At 50.0% G+C, this 22,813-nt stretch overlaps 1 non-coding gene across 1 annotated transcript; it reads left to right on the top strand.

Moving 5' to 3' along the window:
- The first annotated feature begins 16,937 nt into the window (after window positions 1-16,937).
- LOC137555075 (U6 spliceosomal RNA) lies at window positions 16,938-17,044 on the top strand. The gene has a single exon (XR_011027779.1). It is a non-coding gene; the product is annotated as a U6 spliceosomal RNA (small nuclear RNA).
- The last annotated feature ends 5,769 nt before the right edge of the window (window positions 17,045-22,813 follow it).

The following is a 22,813-nucleotide window of genomic DNA, read 5'->3' as shown; positions in this document are numbered from 1 at the left end:
ATCGGACATCTCCTATTACCCTCTGTCACAATTTAGCCGCTCCTCGCCGCATTAAAAGTGGTTAAAAACAGTTTTAAAAAGTTTGTTTATAAACAAACAAAATGGCCACCAAAACAGGAAGTAGGTTGATGTACAGTATGTCCACACATAGAAAATACATTCATACACAAGCAGGCTGTATACACCCTTCCTTTTGAATCTCAAGAGATCATTTGTGTGTTTCTTTTCGCCTGCAGCTATCTTCCACTAAAGTGTGAGGCTGTTTCTTCCTGCAGAGTGCAGACAGCTCTGCCTGTATGTAATTCCTCAGTATGTGAAAGCCCAGCCAGCTCAGAGGAGGATTTATCCAGCTTGTAAAAGATAAGAGAGAAGCTGCCCTAATCTAAATAATACACAGGCAGTGTGCAGAGAGGGGCCTGGAGGGGGGAGATGCATCATAGAACCCAACACTGAAGAACTTGGCAGCCTTCCAGACACAGGCTGACAAGTCTGACAAGAGAGAGATAAGTTGATTTATTACAGAGATGGTGATAGTAGAACGAGCTGCAGTAAGCCAGAACACATTAGAATAGCTTTTGGAACTTGTAGGATGATAAAAAACAGGATGCAATTTTTGTTACTGAGTCTCTTTAACTTGTTCCCGACCACGTCACGCTGATGGGCGTGGCTGCAGCCCCAGGACCGCCTAACGCAGATTGGTGTAAAGTCTGGGGGCTGGCTTTTGCAGGAGATTGCGCGCGCAGATGTGTGCGCATCTCCGCTTGGTAGGCGTACCACATCTTTTTAACCTGTGGGAATTCTCACCATATATGCTTAAAGCAACCTAGTGACACGACTTCTGAAACAATTTGGGTCCTCATTTGTCAAATATTTTGAGTACCTGTCAGGTGTAAACCTCCCTGATGGTATGATTATTTCCAGGTTTAGTGGTCTTTTTAACCGTTTCAGCCCGCTGGGATTTTTCACCTTATGCATCGGAGCAATTTTCACCTCCCATTCATTCGCTGATAACTTTATCACTACTTATCACAATTTATTGATCTATACCTTGTTTTTTCCGCCACTAATTAGGCTTTCTGTGGGTGGTACATTTTGCTAAGAGCCACTTTACCGTAAATGCATTTTAACAGGGTTAATAAGAAAAAAATGGAAAAAATTCATTATTTCTCAGTTTTCGGCCATTATAGCTTTAAAATAAAATACATAGGTTTTAATTATGGTAGCGTGGATTATTTGCCCGTATGTCTTGGTTATAATACCATTTAAATTTTGTCCCTATCACAATGTATGGCGCCAATATTTTATTTGGAAATAAAGGTGCATTGTTTCTGTTTTGCGTCCATCACTATTTACAAGCTTATAATTTAAAAAATGTTTGTAGTATACCCCCTTCAAATGCATATTTAAAAAGTTCAGACCCTTAGGTAACTATTTATGTCTTTTTTTTTAATTGTAATTTTTTTTTTCCATTAAAATTTTTATTTGGTTATTATTTTGGTGTGGGGCATAAACAGGTCATTTTTAATATTGTTATATGTGTAAACTGTAATGTAAAAAATGTGTAGCTGTAGTTTTACTATTTGGCCACAAGATAGCCACCTTCATTTTTGTTTACCCTCCTTGTACTTCTCACTAAGCGGAAGTACAAGGGGAATGCGGAAATCTGTCCGGGCAGAAGAACTGAAGCCTCACAGGTGAGCGCTTCGGTTTTTCTGCGGGGGAAAGGGATCGGTGATCGAGAACTATGTTCCCTTTCACTGATCCCAGGGCTACCGGGGCACACAATGGGGACGCGGGGGTGCTGCAGAGCTGCCGCCCGGACGTGAGCTTCGTCCGGGCGGCGGAAATGGTTAACCACTTGAGGACCACAGTCTTTTCACCCCTTAAGGACCAGAGCCTTTTTTTCCATTCAGACCACTGCAGCTTTCACGGTTCATTGCTCGGTCATACAACCTACCACCTAAATGAATTTTACCTCCTTTTCTTGTCACTAATACAGCTTTCTTTTGGTGCTATTTGATTGCTGCTGCGAGTTTTAGTTTTTATTATATTCATCAAAAAAGACATGAATTTTGTCAAAAAAAATTATTTTTTTTTTACTTTCTGTGCTGACATTTTTCAAATAAAGTAAAATTTCTGTATACATTTTTGTCCAAATTTATTGTGCTACATGTCTTTAATAAAATAAAAAAAAACATTCAGTGTATATTTATTGGTTTGGGTAAAAGTTATAGCGTTTACAAACTATGGTGCCAAAAGTGAATTTTCCTATTTTGAAAGATCTCTGACTTTTCTGAGCACCTGTCATGTTTCATGAGGTGCTAAAATTCCAGGATAGTATCATACCCCCCAAATGACCCCATTTTGGAAAGAAGACATCCCAAAGTATTCACTGAGAGGCATGGTGAGTTCATAGAAGATGGTCTTTTTTGTCACAAGTTAGCGGAAAATGACACTTTGTGACAAAAAAAAAAGAAAAAAGTTTCCATTTCTGCTAACTTGCGACAAAAAAAATGAAATCTGCCACGGACTCACTATGCTCCTCTCTGAATACCTTGAAGTGTCTACTTTCCAAAATGGGGTCATTTGTGGGGTGTGTTTACTGTCCTGGCATTTTGGGGGGTGCCTAATTGTAAGCACCCCTGTAAAGCCTAAAGGTGCTCATTGGACTTTGGGCCCCTTAGCGCAGTTAGGCTGCAAAAAAGTGCCACACATGTGGTATTGCCGTACTCAGGAGAAGTAGTATAATGCTAGGTGGGAGAAATATCTCTGACAAATTTTTGATTTTTTTTTACACACAATTGTCCATTTACAGAGATTTCTCCCACTCAGCATGTGTATGTGCAAAAATACACCCCAAAACACATTATACTACTTCTCCTGAGTACGGCAATACCACATGTGTGGCACTTTTTTGCAGCCTAACTGCGCTAAGGGGCCCAAAGTCCTATTCACAGGTCATTTTGAGGCATTTGTTTTCTAGACTACTCCTCACGGTTTAGGGCCCCTAAAATGCCAGGTCAGTATAGGAACCCCACAAGTGACCCCATTTTAGAAAGAAGACACCCCAAAGTATTCTGTTAAATGTATGACGAGTTCATAGAAGATTTTATTTTTTGTCACAAGTTAGCGGAAATTGATTTTTATTGTTTTTTTCACAAACTTGTGACAAAAAATAAAATCTTCTATGAACTCACCATACACCTAACGGAATACCTTGGGGTGTCTTCTTTCTAAAATGGGGTCACTTGTGGGGTTCCTATACTGCCCTGGCATTTTAGGGGCCAAAAACCATGAGTAGTCTGGAAACCAAATGTCTCAAAATGACTGTTCAGAGGTATAAGCATCATCAAATTTTGATGACAGGTGGTCTATGAGGGGGCGAATTTTGTGGAACCGGTCATAAGCAGGGTGGTCTCTTAGATGACAGGTTGTATTGGGCCTGATCTGATGGATAGGAGTGCCAGGGGGGTGACAGGTAGAGTTGGGCCGAACCTCCGATTTTAGGTTCGCGAACCGGGTTCGCGAACTTCCGCGTAAGGTTCGGTTCGCGTAAAAGTCCGCGAACCGCAATAGACTTCAATGGGGATGCGAACTTTGAAAAAAAAAAAATTATGCTGGCCACAAAAGTGATGGAAAAGATGTTTCAAGGGGTCTAACACCTGGACCCCCAGGTGGAGGAGTGGGATACATGCCAAAAGTCCCCGGGAAAAATCTGGATTTGACGCAAAGCAGCGTTTTAAGGGCAGAAATCACATTGAATGCTAAATGACAGGCCTAAAGTGCTTTAAAACATCTTGCATGTGTATACATCAATCAGGTAGTGTAATTAAGGTACTGCTTCACACTGACACACCAAACTCACCGTGTAACGCACCGCAAACAGCTGTTTGTGTAGTGACGGCCGTGCTGGACTGGTGCGCACCATGGCGAGAACAGGTATGCAGTGGTGGGTTCACTGAACAGAACAGGTATGCAGTGGCGGGTTCACTGAACAGAACAGGTATGCAGTGGCGGGTTCACAGAACAGGTATGCAGTGGCAGGTTCACTGAACAGGTATACAGTGGCGGGTTCACTGAACACAACAGGTATGCAGTAGCGGGTTCACTGAACAGGAATACAGTGGCGGGTTCACTGAACAGAACAGGTATGCAGTGGCGGGTTCACTCACTGAACAGTACAGGTATGCAGTGGCAGGTTCACTGAACAGGTATGCAGTGGTGGGTTCACTGAACAGGTATGCAGTGGCAGGTTCACTGAACAGGTATGCAGTGGTGGGTTCACTGAACAGGTATGCAGTGGTGGGTTCACAGTACAGGTATGCAGTGGTGGGTTCACAGAACAGGTATGCAGTGGCAGGTTCACTGAACAGGTATGCAGTGGTGGGTTCACTGAACAGGTATGCAGTGGTGGGTTCACTGAACAGGTATGCAGTGGTGGGTTTACAGTACAGGTATGCAACAGAACAGGTATGCAGCCAGGAACAAGCTAAGCCTAACTAATCTTTCCCTATGAGAGACAGTCTGCAGCAGCTCGCCCTACTCTCACTAACGCAGGCACACGAGTGAGCCTAATGGCTGCCGCTGCCTGCCTTTTATTAGGGGGGAGTGGCTCCAGGGGCTAGTGTAGCCTAATTGGCTACACTGGGCCTGCTGACTGTGATGTAGAGGGTCAAAATTGACCCTCATGGTGCATTATGGGGCGAACCGAACTTCCGCAAAAGTTCACCTGCGGGACGCGAACGCGAACCACTGAAGTTCGCATGGAACCATTCGCAGGCGAACCGTTCGGCCCAACTCTAGTGACAGGAGGTGATTGATGGGTGTCTCAGGGGGTGGTTAGAGGGGAAAATAGATGCAATCAATGCACTGGGGAGGTGATCAGAAGGAGGTCTGAGGGGGATCTGAGGGTTTGGCCGAGTGATCAGGAGCCCACACGGGGCAAATTAGGGCCTCATCTGATGGGTAGGTGTGCTAGGGGGTGACAGGAGGTGATTGATGGGTGTCTCAGGTGTGATTAGAGGGGGGAATAGATGCAAGCAATGCACTGGCGAGGGGATCAGGGCTGGGGTCTGAGGGCGTTCTGAGGGTGTGGGCGGGTGATTGGGTGCCCTAGGGGCAGATAGGGGTCTAATCTGATGGGTAGCAGTGACAGGGGGTGATTGATGGGTGATCAGTGAGTGATTAGATGGCAGAACAGATGTAAACAATGCACTTTGCAGGTGATCTGAGGGTAGGTCTACGGGCGATCTGATGGTGTGGGAGGGTGATCAGATGCCCCTAAGAGGCAGGTTAGGGTCTGATCTGATGGGAGGCAGTGACAGGTGATTGACAGGTGATTGACAGGTGATTACAGGGGAGGATAGATGTATACAGTACACAGGGGGGAGGGGGCTGGAGGGGTCTGGGGAGGATCTGAGAGTGTGGGGGGGGAGGTGATCAGGAGCCCCCAAGGGGCAGTTTAGGGACTAATGAAAAAAATAGCACTGACAGATAGTGACAGAGAGTGATTGATGGGTGATTAGGGGGGTGATTGGGTGTAAACAGGGGTCTGAGGGGTGGGCAGGGGGGGGGGGGTCTGAGGTGTGCTGTGGGCGATCAGAGGGAAGGGGGGGGAGATCAGTGTGTTTGGTGCTTACCTTCGTGGCTGCAGCCTGCCCTGGTGGTCCCTCGATCACTGGGACCACCAGGGCAGGAGGCAGCCTGTATAATACGCTTTGTATACATTACAAAGTGTATTATACACTTTGTTGCGGCGATATAGATGCTATTAACCCGCCGGCGCTTCCAAACGGCCAGCGGGTTACAGCGCGAGGGGGGCGGACCCTGACGCCGGCGGCTGATCGCATCATGAATGACGCGATCGCCGCACAGCCACGCCTGCTGCCGCCGCCAAACGACCGTATTGCGGTCGTTTGGGCCCAGCCCTTGCCGCTGCCCATTGACTTAAGGCGGTCGGCAAGTGGTTAAGACATTTCAGATCTTAAAATCAGGAAAAAAAATAATGCTGCCAGAGTTTTGCAGCAGCCCCTGCTCTCACTCACTTCCCTGGGCTCCAGCACTGCAATTTTTCCTCTGTCCTCCAGGTGGCGCTGTAACTCTGTATTGAGATCACTAAGGGCAATCTCACCATAGGGATTCAGAGCCTCGGAGGACAGGAAGTAGAACACAGCGACCGACGTCTGGATCCCTGGGAGGTGAGTAAAAGTGACCGCTGCATGCTATACTCTGCATTGAGCTACCACAGGCTAGCCCGAGCTACACTCAGGAATCAGGATTACCGCCAGGGGGTTAAATATGTACAGTGTAAAACTAAGGGATGTTTCGGTCAACTTCACATTGGTTGAATGTTTTGGGGTAAGGTTCCATATTTTCTCCCATTCTTGTGAAATGGGGTGCAAAAGGTGAGTTAACCACCCTGCCATGGCCACAAATGTAAAGCCTCCATTTCATAGGAAATTTGGAACATGAAGGGGGAAGCTCATACCTAATTACCAGTCATATCCAGGCATGCTCAGATGCACCAAAATTCGGTTCGGGCACATTCGAATTCGGGTCCGCATGACATTCGAATTCAAATTCGCCTTCGACCACGAAATTCGATTCGAGTTCATATTCGGTTCGAGGTTACGCCTAAAAATTTGTTAAAAATTCGTATTCGTGGATTCGGGGTTTTTTTGTGTGTTTTTTTTAAAGTGAATTCACATTGAAATAGGTGTACTTAAAAAATCAAAACTGAAAACGTGACGTGTGGCACTGGCAGCAGGCAATGCATTGTGTGGACCCTGGTGGTGGGACCACTGACAGCAGCAGGATAAATACAACAGCAGCAGTGGGAGGAGGTGGAGTGACGTGTGGCACTGACAGCAGGAAATGCATAGTGTGGACCCTGGCGGTGGGACCACACTGACAGCAGCAGGATAAATACAACAGCAGCAGTAGGAGGAGTGACGTGTGGCACTGACAGCAGGCAATGCATAGTGTGGACTCTGGCGGTGGGACCACTGACAGCAGCAGGATAAATACAACAGCAGCAGGAGGAGGTGAAGTGACGTGTGGCACTGACAGCAGGCAATGCATAGTGTGGACCCTGGTGGTGGGACCACTGACAGCAGCAGGATAAATACAACAGCAGCAGGAGGTGGAGTGACGTGTGGCACTGACAGCAGGCAATGCATAGTGTGGACTCTGGTGGTGGGACCACTGACAGCAGCAGGATAAATACAACAGCAGCAGGAGGTGGAGTGACGTGTGGCACTGACAGCAGGCAATGCATAGTGTGGACCCTGGCGGTGGGACCTCTGACAGCAACAGGATAAATACAACAGCAGCAGGAGGAGGAGTGACATGTGGCACTGACAGCAGGCAATGCATAGTGTGGACCCTGGTGGTGGGACCACTGACAGCAGCAGGATAAATACAACAGCAGCAGGAGGAGGTGGAGTGACGTGTGGCACTGGCAGCAGGCAATGCATAGTGTGGACCCTGGTGGTGGGACCACTGACAGCAGCAGGATAAATACAACAGCAGCGGGAGGAGGAGTGACGTGTGGCACTGACAGCAGGCAATACATAGTGTGGACCCTGGTGGTAGGACCACTGACAGCAGCAGGATAAATACAACAACAGCAGCAGGAGGAGGTGGAGTGACGTGTGGCACTGGCAGCAGGCAATGCATAGTGTGGACTCTGGCGGTGGGACCTCTGACAGCAGTAGGATAAATACAACAGCAGCAGCAGGAGGAGGTGGAGTGACGTGTGGCACTGGCAGCAGGCAATGCATAGTGTGGACCCTGGCGGTGGGACCTCTGACAGCAGCAGGATAAATACAACAGCAGCAGGAGGAGGAGTGACATGTGGCACTGACAGCAGGCAATGCATAGTGTGGACTCTGGCGGTGGGACCACTGACAGCAGCAGGATAAATACAACAGCAGCAGGAGGAGGTGGAGTGACGTGTGGCACTGACAGCAGGCAATGCATAGTGTGGACCCTGGTGGTGGGACCACTGACAGCAGCAGGATAAATACAACAGCAGCAGGAGGTGGAGTGACGTGTGGCACTGACAGCAGGCAATGCATAGTGTGGACCCTGGCGGTGGGACCTCTGACAGCAGCAGGATAAATACAACAGCAGCAGGAGGAGGAGTGACATGTGGCACTGACAGCAGGCAATGCATAGTGTGGACCCTGGTGGTGGGACCACTGACAGCAGCAGGATAAATACAACAGCAGCAGGAGGAGGTGGAGTGACGTGTGGCACTGGCAGCAGGCAATGCATAGTGTGGACCCTGGTGGTGGGACCACTGACAGCAGCAGGATAAATACAACAGCAGCAGAAGGAGGTGGAGTGATGTGTGGCACTGACAGCAGGCAATGCATAGTGAGGACCCTGGTGGTGGGACCACTGACAGCAGCAGGATGAAAATGAGCGCAGTGTAATATGTTGCCGCTTTAGAAATACAATAAATAAATTCATAGGTAAATCAATGCAGCAGGCCAGCAGGAGGAGGAGGAGTCCGGTAGAAATACAATAAATAAATACATAAATAAATTCATAGGTAAATCAATGCAGCAGGCCTGCAGCAGGAGGAGGAGGAGTCCGGTAGAAATACAATAAATAAATAAATACATAAATAAATTCATAGGTAAATCAATGCAGCAGGCCAGCAGCAACAGCAGCAGGAGTCCGGTAGAAATACAATAAATAAATAAATACATAAATAAATTCATAGGTAAATCAATGCAGCAGGCCAGCAGCAGCAGGAGTCCGGTAGAAATACAATAAATAAATAAATACATAAATAAATTCATAGGTAAATCAATGCAGCAGGCCAGCAGCAGCAGGAGTCCGGTAGAAATACAATAAATACATAAATAAATTCATAGGTAAATCAATGCAGCAGGCAGGCAGCAGCAGCAGGAGTCCGGTAGAAATACAATAAATAAATTCATAGGTAAATCAATGCAGCAGGCCAGCAGGAGGAGGAGGAGTCGTCACGTATGGCAGGTAGAGATGTGGCGAACGGTTCCCGAACCGTTCGCCGGCGAACATCTCTGAATACATGGGCCTCTTACTACTTCCGGGTCGCAATGACCCGGAGTAGTACGCCTGCGCTGCCCGGCGGAGCGCGTCCTAGATCGCGCTCCCGTTGCCGGGCACTCTCTGCGCATGTGTGTGACGTCATGAGTGATGTCACGCTCATGCGCAGAGAGTGCCCGGCAACAGGAGCGCGATCTAGGACGCGCTCCGCCGGGCAGCGCAGGCGTACTACTCCGGGTCATTGCGACCCGGAAGTAGTAAGAGGCCCAGAGAGGTTCGCCAGGCGAACTGTTCGGCCCAACACTAATGGCAGGCAGCAGGCAATGTATTGTAATTCCCAGGCAGGCACCTCATGTCCTCCTTTCGCCGACAACAGGTGCCAGGAGCGTGCCTTCTATCCAGGCCTGGTTAATCTTCAAAAATGTCAGTCTGTCCACGCCCTCTGTGGACAGACGAGAGCGCTTCTCGGTGACCACGCCACCGGCCGCACTGAAGCACCTCTCAGACAGCACGCTGGAAGGGGGGCAAGACAATACCTCCAGGGCGTACTGCGCAAGCTCCCTCCAGATGTGCAAGCGCTCCACCCAGTACTCCATGGGGTCCACAGGCTCTTCGCTGCCGGTGTCAAGCCCACTGAAGGACCCCATGTAGTCTGCCACCATCCGGATCATGCGCTGGCTGTGACTCTCACCGAAGGTGGCTGCTGCCCGCACCTCCTCTCTCGGCTGCTGTACCTTCATGTAGAATGCCTGCGTCAATGACAGAAGGTCTCCTGGGCGCCTGATGCTGCTGCTGGCCGCAGGCACCTGCTGCTGTGCTGCTGGACAGGAACAGAGGGAGTGGAAGGCGGGGGGAAGGCTTCCTCCAGTCGCCGAACAAGGATCTCCTGCAACTCCCTTGCTCGCTGCTCACGGTCTTTGGCAGGCAGAAACTGATCCCACCTCCCCCTCAGCCGTGGGTCCAGGATCATGCTGATGCAGGCGTCCTCCCTCGCTTGCATCCGCTTGACCCTGGGGTCTGTGCGCAGGCAGCGCAGCATGTGCGCTGCCATGGGGAACAGGGTGGACCGTCTAACAGAGACATCAGGGTCAGCGTCCTCCTCCTCCTCCTCTTGCCCCTGAGACTCTTCCTCCTCTCTCCACCCTCGCACTACTGCTGCTGCGCTCCGATGTTCCCCCCCAGCAGCAACGTCCAGCACCTCCAACTCCTCCTCCTCCAGGGACTCAAATACCTGCGGAGCAGTGGACTGCACAGGCGGCTGCTGTTCCAGCTGCTTCAGGGCCTCCTCTCCCAAATCCACCAAATCGCCAAGTGCCCTGTCCAGCAGACAAACAAAGGGCACCCACTGGCAGAGGGATGCCCGTTGTTCACTCACCAGGTTGGTTCCCTGCAGTAAGGGAGCCAACACCAAGCAGACCTGCTGCATCTGCCCCCATTGTGCGTTGGTGAGGAGCTGTAGTGTGGTGCTGCTTCTGCTGCCGGTGCCGGCGACAGTGGCATCATAGATGTACCGGTTGACAGCCCTCCTCTGCTCAACCAGCCGCTCCAACATCGCCAGGGTGGAGTTCCAGCGAGTTGGCACATCTATGATAAGGCGGTGTCGTGGCAGGCCCTCCTGCTGCTGGATGTCTGCCAGTTTTGCTGCGGCAGCTGCTGAGCAGCGGAAAGTGCGCACAATTTTCCGTGCCGCTTCTAACAGCTCCTCCATTCCCAGGTAGGTGCGCATGAACTTTTGCACTACCAGGCTCAGGACGGGGGCCAAGCAAGGGACATGGAGCAAGTCTCAACTGCTGATGGCAGACAGCAGGTTGGCGGCATTGTCGGACACCACCAATCCCACAGTGAGGCCTCTGGGGGTCAGCCACGTCCTCTCCTGCTCCCTGAGGTACCGGAGCACGTTAGTTGCCGTCAAGGAGTGTTTCCCCAGGCTTTTCATCTCCAGCAGCGCTTGGCAGTGGCGGGCCTTCACACTGCTGGAGAGACGGGATCGCTTGGCGGTGGGAGCTGCTGCTTCTCCCCTGACCCCGCGCGGTGGCACCACGTAGTGGGCAACTGGTGCTGCTGTGCCCGAGGATGGACCTGCTGCTTCCTCGCTCGGGCTTTCCACCAGGCTGACTCAGTGGGCCGTAAAGGACAGATAGCGCTGTCCCAAACCGGCTGCTCCAGGAATCCATGGTTATGTGGATCTGCGCACTGACAGCATGATCCAGCGCGCGGCCCACGTTCTCCATGGCAGAGCGGTGCAGTGCTGGGATCGCCCTGCGGGAAAAATAGTGGCGGCTGGGGACTTGCCACTCCGGGATCCCAACCTGCAGCAGCGCTCTGATGTCACTCCCCTCCTGCACAAAGGAATATGGCAGGAGCTGGGAGCACATGGCCCGGGCAAGCAACCCATTCAGCAACCGGATGCGCCTGTGGGCGGGAGGCAGCACCTTGTTCACACCGGGGAATGCTTCGCTGAGCAGGGTCTGGCGGTGTTTGCCTGCACGGGAGGATGAGGAGGCCACTGTGGAGGGAGCTGATGAGGCCACTGAGGACTGGCTGCCCGGGGGGGGGGGGGGGGGGGGAGTGAGTTGCTGCTGTGCTCCTCCTGCTGCTGCTGGATGGGCAGGAGGGTCGGCTGCTGCTGCTGAAATCTGTGCAGTCGCTGTCTGGCTCTGACCACTGCCTGCACCACTTTGCATAAGCTTCTCCAACTCATTAAAGTCCTCAAAATGTCTGCTCTGTAAGTGGGTCTGCAGGCACGAGGTACTCAATTTGTGGATATCGCGACCTCTGCTGAGACTGAGATTGCAACTGTTGCAAATTGCACGGGTCGGGTCCACTGGGCACTTGATGAAGAACCGCCAGACTGGGGACTTCAACCTGCTCTTTGCGCTTGAAGGCTGGGGCTTTTGGGTGCCCTTGGAGGATTGTGCCTTTTTGGTTGTAGTTAGAGGTTTGCTGCGAGTGGTGGTAGCGACTGAAGCAGTAGGCTGTGGCTCCTGCCTTCCACGCCCTGTGCTGGCTGCCGCGCCTCTGCGCCAGAGACGCCTCCTCCTCCGATGATGAGCTGCCTTCAACCAACTGTGCTGGTGGTACTGGTGGCACATATGAAGGATCTATCAAGTCATCATCATCAACCCCAAACAAATCCTGTGAGCCCGACTCAACCAACTCCTCTACCCCAACATCCCCTGCATCACGCCCCTCCTCCTCAGCGCCAACAACAAACGTCTGCACCTGTAACTCCTCCTCCTCCTTGCATGGCCCCATCATCTCCAACTCATACTTCTCCAAAACATCCCTGTACATGGTCACAGTCTCTGGGGAGAAGAGCGTGCTCTTTGAGGACAGGCTGGTCGATGGGGTCACCGTGACCATGGCCTCAAGCGCTGGTGGAGGCCTGCTGCGGACAGGAGTGCTGGTGGCACTAGTCTCGCTGCTGCTGGAGGCCTGGCTGGAAAAGGTGGCTTCCTGCCCCGCCATCATTTCCAGCACAGCCTGCACCTGACTCTCCCCAATGGGCCGTGGGCGACGACCCGTCTCAAAGATGGGCGCAACACGCTGCTGTTGCGCCTCTGCTCCCTCCTCCCTGTGGTCAGTGGCTGGCGGCGCACCAGTCCTAGACCTGCTGCTGCTGGCAGTGGCTCCTGAAATGGCGCTTCCTCTCCTGGTGGTGCCTCGCCCTCTACCTCTACCTCTGCCAGTCATAGTGCACTATACAAATACAGTAAAAAAAAAAATAAGTAGAAGAGGGTGGGAAAGGGTGTAAACTTTAATAAAGTCTGTGTTGGTGGTGACTTGGTGGTGACTAGTAATACAGTAGTAGACACTAGTAGTATGCACGCACGCAGGTAACTAAGAAACACAGAGCGTACTACGCTACAAGTAAGTCGTGCGGCAGACAATCGGTGACAATTAATAACGGTCACACACGGTCAGACGCAATCAATCAATAGGCTCGGGCAGGTGAGGTGACAGACAGTCACAGGTCACTCACAACGGATGTTGGTGTGGTGGCCTGTATGTGTTGTAAGTGACTCTTATTTATTACATACACTACGGATGATAATAAAATCACACAGTAAAATTGAAAAAAAATGTAGTGAACGGGTACTAGACTAGTAGACTAGTAGTATAGTAGTAGACACTAGAAGTATGCACGCACGCAGGTAACTAAGAAACACCTAGCGTACTACTCTACAAGTAAGTCGTGCGGCAGACAATCGGTGACAATTAGTAACGGTCACACACGGTCAGACGCAATCAATCAATAGGCTCGGGCAGGTGAGGTGACAGACAGTCACAGGTCACTCACAACGGATGCTGGTGTGGTGGCCTGTATGTGTTGTAAGTAACTCTTATTTATTACACACACTACGGATGATAATAAAATCACACAGTAAAATTGAAAAAAAAATTTTGTGAACGGGTACTAGACTAGTAATATAGTAGTAGACACTAGAAGTATGCACGCACGCAGGTAACTAAGAAACACCTAGCATACTACGCTACAAGTAAGTCGTGCGGCAGACAATCGGTGACAATTAGTAACGGTCACACACGGTCAGACGCAAATCAATCAATAGGCTCGGGCAGGTGAGGTGACAGACAGTCACAGGTCACTCACAACGGATGCTGGTGTGGTGGCCTGTATGTGTTGTAACTCTTATTTATTACACACACTACAGATGAGAATAAAATCACACAGTAAAATTGAAAAATAAATTAGTGAACGGGTACTAGACTAGTAGGCTAGTAGTATAGTAGTAGACACTAGAAGTATGCACGCACGCAGGTAACTAAGAAACACTGAGCGTACTACGCTACAAGTAAATCGTGCGGCAGACAATCGGTGACAATTAATAACGGTCACACACGGTCAGACGCAATCAATCAATAGGCTCGGGCAGGTGAGGTGACAGACAGTCACAGGTCAGGTCACTCACAATGGATGCTGGTGGTGACCTGTCACTCACAGTCAGTAACTAACTAACACAGTACTAAAACTAATAAAGTAACAGACTACAGCAGTAATTAACTAAACTAGTACTACTAGTACACAACTAACTAGAATCCCTAACCTACCTAAGCTAGTAGTAGGCTAAGGCTACCTAGGCTAGCAGGCCTAGCCTGCTCACAGACTAACACTAGCCTAGCACAGTATACACTATACACTAGCTGACTAAAAACAATCAAAATACTAGCTAACTATATAAGACAACAATAAATGTGTTTAGGAGGTGTTTAGGAAGCAAAACGCTAGGTTTAGCAGTGAAAAGCACTTGCTCAGACACAGCACTGGAGAATCTCTCAGTACCAGCAGCAGTCACACAAGTGCGTGGCTCCGCAACATGGCCGCCGCCTTATATAGAGGAGGGGAGGGCCAGGCTCCCCTCCTCTGATTGGTTGCTAGGGTTTTCAGCTCCTCGGCAGGAGGACTTCTGATTGGCCCAATCACGTCATCCCCGCATCCCGAAGCCGAAACCGAACCCACAGCTCCATCCGCCTGAATTCCAGCACGCGCATTCGGCATGCTTCGTATTCGGGTTCGGCAAGGAATCGCAGCATTTGAGTTCGGGTTCGCATGCGGCAAACCTAAAAAACACCCGAATTTTTCGGGGAAACTTCGCATTCGGGGTCCTGCTGAGCAACCCTGGTCATATCCATGTTCCGCCACATTCTGCAGACTTTGCTGGTGTTGTATAGATGAATCTTATGAATTCATGCTACTCTAACCACCCTTCCCCGCATGGTAGCTATGCACACAAATGACACCAAACACAAATATTTAAATTTTTGTGTTGGGGGTGTATATGGAAGATTGTGGACGAAGAACAAGCATGCAAACATTGCAGGGATTTGAACCCCGTCCTGCCAGGCAGGAGTGCCCATCACCAACGCTTTCTGCTTTTCTGCCATAGTCAAATCATACTAAGAGTTTGAGTGCAGAAAAAAGACCTCCAATTTTAATCAGAAAGGAAAAAAACTGCACATTTCCCAGTTGATCCAGAGGAAGGCGAAAAACTTTACAAGGCCTAGTTCAATTAGCCTTAAAAAGGGAAAAATTCCTTCACGACTCCTTATGGGAGTCACATAAATCCCTGGATCAACTCTCCCTGGCACTATGTTCTAATTATAGCAGGAGGTACTTTACTAACAACCGGCGCCCAGGAGGGCCTTTTACAACCCAGAAGCTATCTTAATAGCAAAAGGGGAGACCCAGGAGGGACTTCAATAAAAACTGGCGCTCTGGAGGGAAAAGAACAGCCAAAGGACTACACCCATCGCCTTTTTGGGAGACTACACATTGTGCCCTGCTGAAGGACTTCACACCGCGCTCTGCCGAGGGACCAACAGCAGGGGCCAGGGAGAACTTCCAACGGGAGGACTTCACACTAACAACCAGCACCCAGGAGGGGCTTAAGTAGGGACAGCCGGTGCCCAGGAATGGGGCTTAAGTAGGGACAGCCGGCGCCCAGGAATGGGGCTTAAGTAGGGACAGCCGGCGCCCAGGAATGGGGCTTAAGTAGGGACAGCCGGCGCCCAGTAGGGGGCTTAAGTAGGGACAGCCGGCGCCCAGGAGGGAGGTTTAGGTAGGGACAGCTGGCGCCCAGGAATGGGGCTTAAGTAGGGACAGCCGGCGCCCAGGAATGGGGCTAAAGAAGGGACAGCCGGCGCCCAGGAGGGGGGGCTTAAGTAGGGACAGCCGGTGCCCAGGAGGGGCTGAAGTAGGGACAACCGGCACCCAGGAGGGGCTGAAGTAGGAACAGCCAGCGCCCGGGAGGGGGGCTTAAGTAGGGACAGCCGGCGCCCATTGGGGGGCTTAAGTAGGGACAGCCGGCTCCCATTAGGGGGGCTTAAGTAGGGACAGCCGGCGCCTATTAGGGGGGCTTAAGTAGGACAGCCGGCGCCCATTAGGGGGGCTTAAGTAGGGACAGTCGGCGCCCATTAGGGGGGCTTAAGTAGGGACAGCCGGCGCCCATTAGGGGGGCTTAAGTAGGGACAGCCGGCGCCCATTGGGGGGCTTAAGTAGGGACAGCCGGCTCCCATTAGGGGGGCTTAAGTAGGGACAGCCGGCGCCTATTAGGGGGGCTTAAGTAGGACAGCCGGCGCCCATTAGGGGGGCTTAAGTAGGGACAGTCGGCGCCCATTAGGGGGGCTTAAGTAGGGACAGCCGGCGCCCATTAGGGGGGCTTAAGTAGGGACAGCCGGCGCCCATTAGGGGGGCTTAAGTAGGCACAGCCGGCGCCCATTAGGGGCGCTTAAGTAGGGACAGCCGGCGCCCAGGAGGGGGGCTTAAGTAGGTACAGCCGGCGCCCATTAGGGGGGCTTAAGTAGGGACAGCCGGCGCCCAGGAGGTGGGGCTTAAGTAGGGACAGCCGGCGCCCATTAGGGGGGCTTAAGTAGGGACAGCCGGCGCCCATTAGGGGGGCTTAAGTAGAGACAGCCGGCTCCCATTAGGGGGGCTTAAGTAGGGACAGCCGGCGCCCATTAGGGGGGGCTTAAGTAGGGACAGGTGGTAATGTCCCCTGGGTTTTCTTTTTTCCGCACTTATAGTAATGCTTTATCACCTACCGTTCTCTTGTCAAGTGGAACACTTTTCTAGGTAGCCTGGGCTCCTTGTCATTTCCTACAGTGGGTGGAAAGAGAGGAATCCCCGCCCACTAGATGATTCGCATAATTTATTCACCTTCGGCTAGTACCCAAGATGTAATAGTGGTTGCAATATTGCTCTTCTCTGCCAGGAAATTTGATTTCCAAGCCAAAATATTTAGCCCTCTCCTGTTTATTGCTCAGCTTTCTGCAAGGTTTTCACCCTCCAAACTATAGGGGACTCTTGATTTTACTCTCTCTAATGTGCAGGTAGTATCAGGGCATGGGGTATATATACTCTGGTGAAACAGCCCTTAGTTGTGCTCGCTTCAGCAGCACATATACTAAAATTGGAACGATACAGAGAAGATTAGCATGGCCCCTGCGCAAGGATGACACTCAAATTCGTGAAGCGTTCCATATTTTTAGGCATCTTCCTCTGGGCAAAACCTTGACCTTTTCATATGACAGAACGCAGCCTTACATGTCAGGGTTCAAAGTGCTACATGTGAGAGCACCCGCAAAGCTTCTCTAAGCAATGGTATGCAAACCGAGTTCTGGGCTTCTTTGCAGATGTGCTTTCTTCGGCTCTCAGGTGGTAATGTCCCCTGGGTTTTCTTTTTTCCGCACTTATAGTAATGCTTTATCACCTACCGATCTCTTGTCAAGTGGAACACTTTTCTAGGTAGCCTGGGCTCCTTGTCATTTCCTACAGTGGGTGGAAAGAGAGGAATCCCCGCCCACTAGATGATTAGCATAATTTATTCACCTTCGGCTAGTACCCAAGATGCAATAGTATAAATCGATAGAAGATTGCACACCACTCAGTTGAGGTGCAGGGACCCATCTAAGTCATATACCAATCAAATCCAAGAGGTCCGCACACTCAAAGGATAAACTTCCAAGCTTTTATTCAGACAATGTGACAATATTCCATTCCAACGACCAACGATTCGTTTCGGGGCCCCGTGGGGTCCCCTTTGTCAACTCAACACAAACAGAATGGTGACAGTGAACAAGTGACCCATTCGCCTTTTAAGCAGTTACATAGATACAGACTACACCCCTCATGGATTCAAATCAATTAACATTTGCATACATAAACAAAACCTGTATTGCTCTTTTACCACCATCATAACACATAAAACACCGAATGCAACATTCTGGCAGTTATGTATGTGTGTGGATTATGGTACCTGCATATTGGTTTGCTTGATAATCCTGTGGTTCCTGGTTGGTACCCCTAATTGGTGTACGTCCGCTAAGGGAGCGCTGTCGGGCGGAATCCCGCTTCTCCCATGATGCATCTGGACAGGGAGGGTATACGTGACTGACATCTCCAAGTATACCTCACCGGATCACGTCCGGAAAGGTTCCCGCCCCTCCTCATGCGTAGGGCCTGTGATGGACTCCATTGCAGAGTCATCCGTACACTCACGCACTACGCCGATTGTCCCGCCCCCCAACAGGGAAGCAGAAACATGCGGACATGCGTAACAGACTTAGATGGGTCCCTGCACCTCAACTGAGTGGTGTGCAATCTTCTATCGATTTATGCAATTTCCTCACAAGATTAGCACCCACATTGAAGACTGTTGATGACAACTTGAAGTAGCAACACAGGACGCAGTGGAAAATCCTCAGTCCAGCATCCCTGCGAGTGGGGGGTGCTGGTTTTTCAGTATTTCATCTATCAGGATATATTGCTGTGAACGTGGACAGTACTACCTCTAGATATTGGTCCGGGTTGTTGATTGAATTGTTCTTACAAGATCACCAGGTAGTGATTGTACCGTGGTGACGGACACCATCAGTGACCGTTGATGTATACGGAGTGTCACACAGCAGAGGAGCAATTGTCTCTCCGGATGGATCCCAGTGCAGAACCATTTGAGCCGTTCACCTATACACAAGCAGAGGTTGACTCTATCCTCTTTGCCGACACTGACATGGCGTTTGGTGGTGAAACCACAACAGATTTGCTTAAGGAACTGAGACGACTCAAGAAACGTAAGGCTGATCTGGAACTTCATGGTCAGACGCTATCTCAATACTATAAATTGAAAAAAATTCCTAAGGGATTTACAGGCCCGGCCCTAGACTTTTTGCCGCCTGAGGCAAGCTTTAAGCAACTCACCCCCCTCCCCCCCCCCCCCCCCCACCAAGCCGTGGGTGTTAGGGGCCGCCGGAGCTGGAGGGGTTAGCGTTCCAGCCTAGCCTGCGTTCCAGCCTAGCCTGCGCTCCACTGACGTCACTTCCTGCTACGCCGCAGGAAGTGATGTCAGTGGAGCGCACGCTGGACCGAGGAAGAGGTGAGTGATCCCCGCCCGTTGCCTCTTACAGCTGCAGCCAGCCACGCAACTTTTTAAAGCTGGAGGGGAGCGGAGGACGGGGGACCACAGGCGAGGGAGGGGGGGTCCGACCCCCCCTCACCGCCGCTAGGCCCAATACCCCCTTCCTGCCCGCTATCCCCTTCAGCTCGGGCGGCCCCTCACACACACGGACGGGCGGGTGCCGCCCCCCCCCAGAAGTGCCGCCTGAGGCAAAAGTTTCACCCCGCCTCATGGGCGGGCCGGCCCTGGGGATTTAGGTTGCAAATACAACCAACCATCAGCCGCCACAAACACGAATTCTGCGTGCGCTGGTGTGCACTCTCCACACAGCATTCCTTGAATTATATGTTCATGGTGATTGAGGAAGTCAAGGTCTTGTTAGCCGGCACCAACAAGGAGATAGGGAAAGTTAATTCACACATCCAACATAAACTGAAATCCGGCAAGGAGACTAATCTTCAGAAAAATCTGGAACAACTGGACTCTTACATAGATAAATATATCGAACAGCAGAGACAATACAAGAGAGATAAGTTCAAGCTGGTCAACCAGGATTACCAGGAGGGACGTGTTTACCCTAGGCTGAGTGGGATTAGAGAAGGTGCGAACCCACGTTTTCCCCCAAGGTTTCCTAGGAAACCTTTCCGCCCCAGGAAGCCTAAACCACAGAAACCTAAAGGCCAGGGGAGTGATTTTCTAAGTGAGAATCCCACTTCAGACAGTGATAGTGCCGCCGGACCATCAGATAGGCCCCAAGAGCGCCCTTTTCAGGAGGGAGCCGTAGGCGGAGACTCAGGAGGGGCAGAAAAACCAAGAGTGCACCAGTACTCCCCGGTACAAACCAGACAGCAGAAATACCGATAGTTAATCTATCACACAGAGTCCTTTCTCTTGAAGAGAATCAGGTTTTATCAAGAGGATTGTTATTCTGTCCTTCTTCAAATTTTGATAAGTTTGACTTTGAAGTCAGTATGTTCAGATATGAACGCAACCTCAAGCTCAAGCAACATTTCTACAAGGAAGGCACAGTTGAGAGGGTGGCACCAACTATACCTTTTAGATTGAAAAGTAATTTTATACCACCTGGTCAATTTCCCTCAATCAAAACATATATACAAACTTTGAAATATGAGGTTTCACAGTCAATCAGTGTGACTCGTCCTAAACACAATATGACGAAAAGTGAAAGAGATGCCCTCAAGAATCTGAAGGATGATAAATCCATCATAGTTAAGCCAGCGGACAAGGGTGGGGCCATAGTCGTGTTGGATTATGGGGAATATCGTGGAGCAATGCTTGAAATGTTGGGTGATGCAGCAAGCTATAAGAGAATCCTGTCGAACCCCACTAACTCTGTTCTTGAGAAAATAACTTTGCTGGTTGAGAGTGGATATCAACAAGGATGGATTACTTCCGAAACTAGGGGGTATTTGCTATGCGAGTATCCACAAATTCCGGTCATTTATGGCCTCCCAAAAATACATAAGGGTGTGGCTCCCCTTAAATACAGACCTATTGTTTCAGGGTCTGAGTCTGCCACACAACCTATGGCGAGGTTTGTTGATTTCTTTTTGCAGCCCTACGTGAAACAATTACCTGCATATCTGAGGGACACTGGGTAAACTTGGTAGTTTCAAGGGTGACATTAGTCCTTTAGTGTTATGTTCTATGGACATCTCGGCACTATATACCAGCATTCCTAATGATATTAGTCTTAAGGCTGTTAACCATTTTCTTTCACAGGGCAAGGATGATGTAGTGCCTGCGAAGTTTATTGATGAGTGTTTATTGACTGTGTTAACCAATAACTTTTTTTGGTTTGAGAATAACTGGTATGATCAGGTAAAGGGTACGGCTATGGGCAGCTCGGCTGCTCCAGCCTTTGCTAACCTCTTCATGGGGTATCTTGAAGAAACAATGATTTATCCCAATGACAGCTTTAAACAACATGCCAAATTATGGCTAAGATTTATAGACGACGTCTTCCTTATTTGGGGAGGAGAGGTTAGCGCATTGCAGGAATTTGTGACTTTTCTTAATGGTATTGCTGTTGGTATAGTTTTTAACCCAGAAATCTCGATGGATAGCATTTCTTTTCTCGATGTCAGGGTGAGCAAGGGGGAGGGGGGCTTTAACACCACCTTATACCAGAAGCCCACAGACCGCAATAGTTTATTGCGAGCTGAGAGTTACCACCCACCCCACCTCGTCAACTCATTGCCAATCTCGCAGTTCCTTCGGGTTCTGAGGATTTGCAATACGGACGAGGAGAGGGATAGACAACTTCAATTGATGAGGGACAGGTTTGTGGAGCGGGGGTACTCTGAACTGGTTCTCTCTCGGGCGCTTCATAAGGCCTAAGAGAGAATGTCCAACGAGGTTAGACCCAACCGTGAACGGGATGGCATACCCTTGGTACACACGTTTGGACCATTGGCCAGGCAAATCAAGGGTACAATGTTGAAGAACAATGTCATTCTACAAGCAGATAGAAAGTTGGCGCCAGTGGTCAAGGAGAAACCGTTTTTTGCATATAAAAATTGCAGGAACATCCGGAACACCTTGGTTCAGGCCGATCCATGGCAGAAATATATGCAGAAACCATTTAAATTCTCTGATCGCACAGGATGTTACAAGTGCCATAAATGCAACATTTGCAACTCCTTGATCACGGGCAGTGCATTTTTTCATCCACATACTGGCAGAAAGTATGACATTAAGGACTACGTGAATTGTGACACCGACCACGTGGTCTATGTTCTTAAATGCCCGTGCGGGATGGCGCATCTGTGGGAAAAACCACAGGTCCTTTTAAAAACCGGTTTCAGCGCCACCGCAATGATATTCGTACTATGTATCGAGCGATTGAGAAAGGAGAAACCCCTGACTCCATGAAGCCTGTGGCTCTGCATTTTACAGAACACAAACATCAGGTTCACTCCTTGAGGGGTATGGTGATTAAGTGGGTTCAGGCACCCAGAAGGGGTGGGGACCGAAGCGCCTACTCTTACAAAGGGAGGCTTTCTGGATTTTTACATTAAATATGGTGGCCCCTGCGGGGTTGAACAGTTATATTGGTTTAGCCTGTTTTTTACCTGTGAGATAATATTGGGTATGATGAATGCTGTTATGTACATAGGTTGTATTCATGTGAATGTACTCATGTGATTAACCCTTATGTGTATTTCTCATTTTTTATTTTTAGGATTTTTCTGTTTTCTTGGGGATTTCCTGGGTTCTACTTCACGGAGTCACATCTTTATCTTCTTTCTTCTTTTCTCTTTGGTGGTATGTAAGTAGCTGCAGACTTTCCTTCCCTCACAGTGGAGTTCTATTTCAGGATTATCTATTACCCTGTATAAATATTGTTCTTAGATAGTTATTATATACTGCTTAAGTAGGTTCAGGGGTTTTTCTTGTGGTGGAGGTTTGCTGGGAGCGCTTTTTGGAAGGCATACATGATGAGCAAGTACTTTGTACTTGTCACATGTAGCCATGCCAGTACGGACCTGGTTTAATGCAGCGGGGATTCCCTTATGGATGTGTCCCAGGGTTGCTTGGCAACCCATGCACGCTCTACGCCGTTTGCATGTCTGGCACGCCCTCTTTTGGGATGTGCCGGCAAAGGTAACGTCGGGTTAGCAAGGCGGAGCGAGTTGGAGGCGGACCATTTACACAGGGATAGCCCTGGTCTGTTACGCATGTCCGCATGTTTCGGCTTCCCTGTTGGGGGGGGCGGGACAATCGGCATAGTGCGTGAGTGTACGGACGACTCTGCAATGGAGTCCATCACAGGCCCTACGCATGAGGAGGTGCGGAAACCTTTCCGGACGTGATCCGGTGAAGTATACTTGGAGATGTCA

Source organism: Hyperolius riggenbachi, chromosome 2 (genome assembly GCF_040937935.1).
Source record: "Hyperolius riggenbachi isolate aHypRig1 chromosome 2, aHypRig1.pri, whole genome shotgun sequence".
NCBI lineage: Eukaryota > Metazoa > Chordata > Amphibia > Anura > Hyperoliidae > Hyperolius > Hyperolius riggenbachi.
The sequence above is the reverse complement of the archived record's forward strand: the minus strand, read 5'-3'. Positions and strand labels throughout refer to the sequence as shown.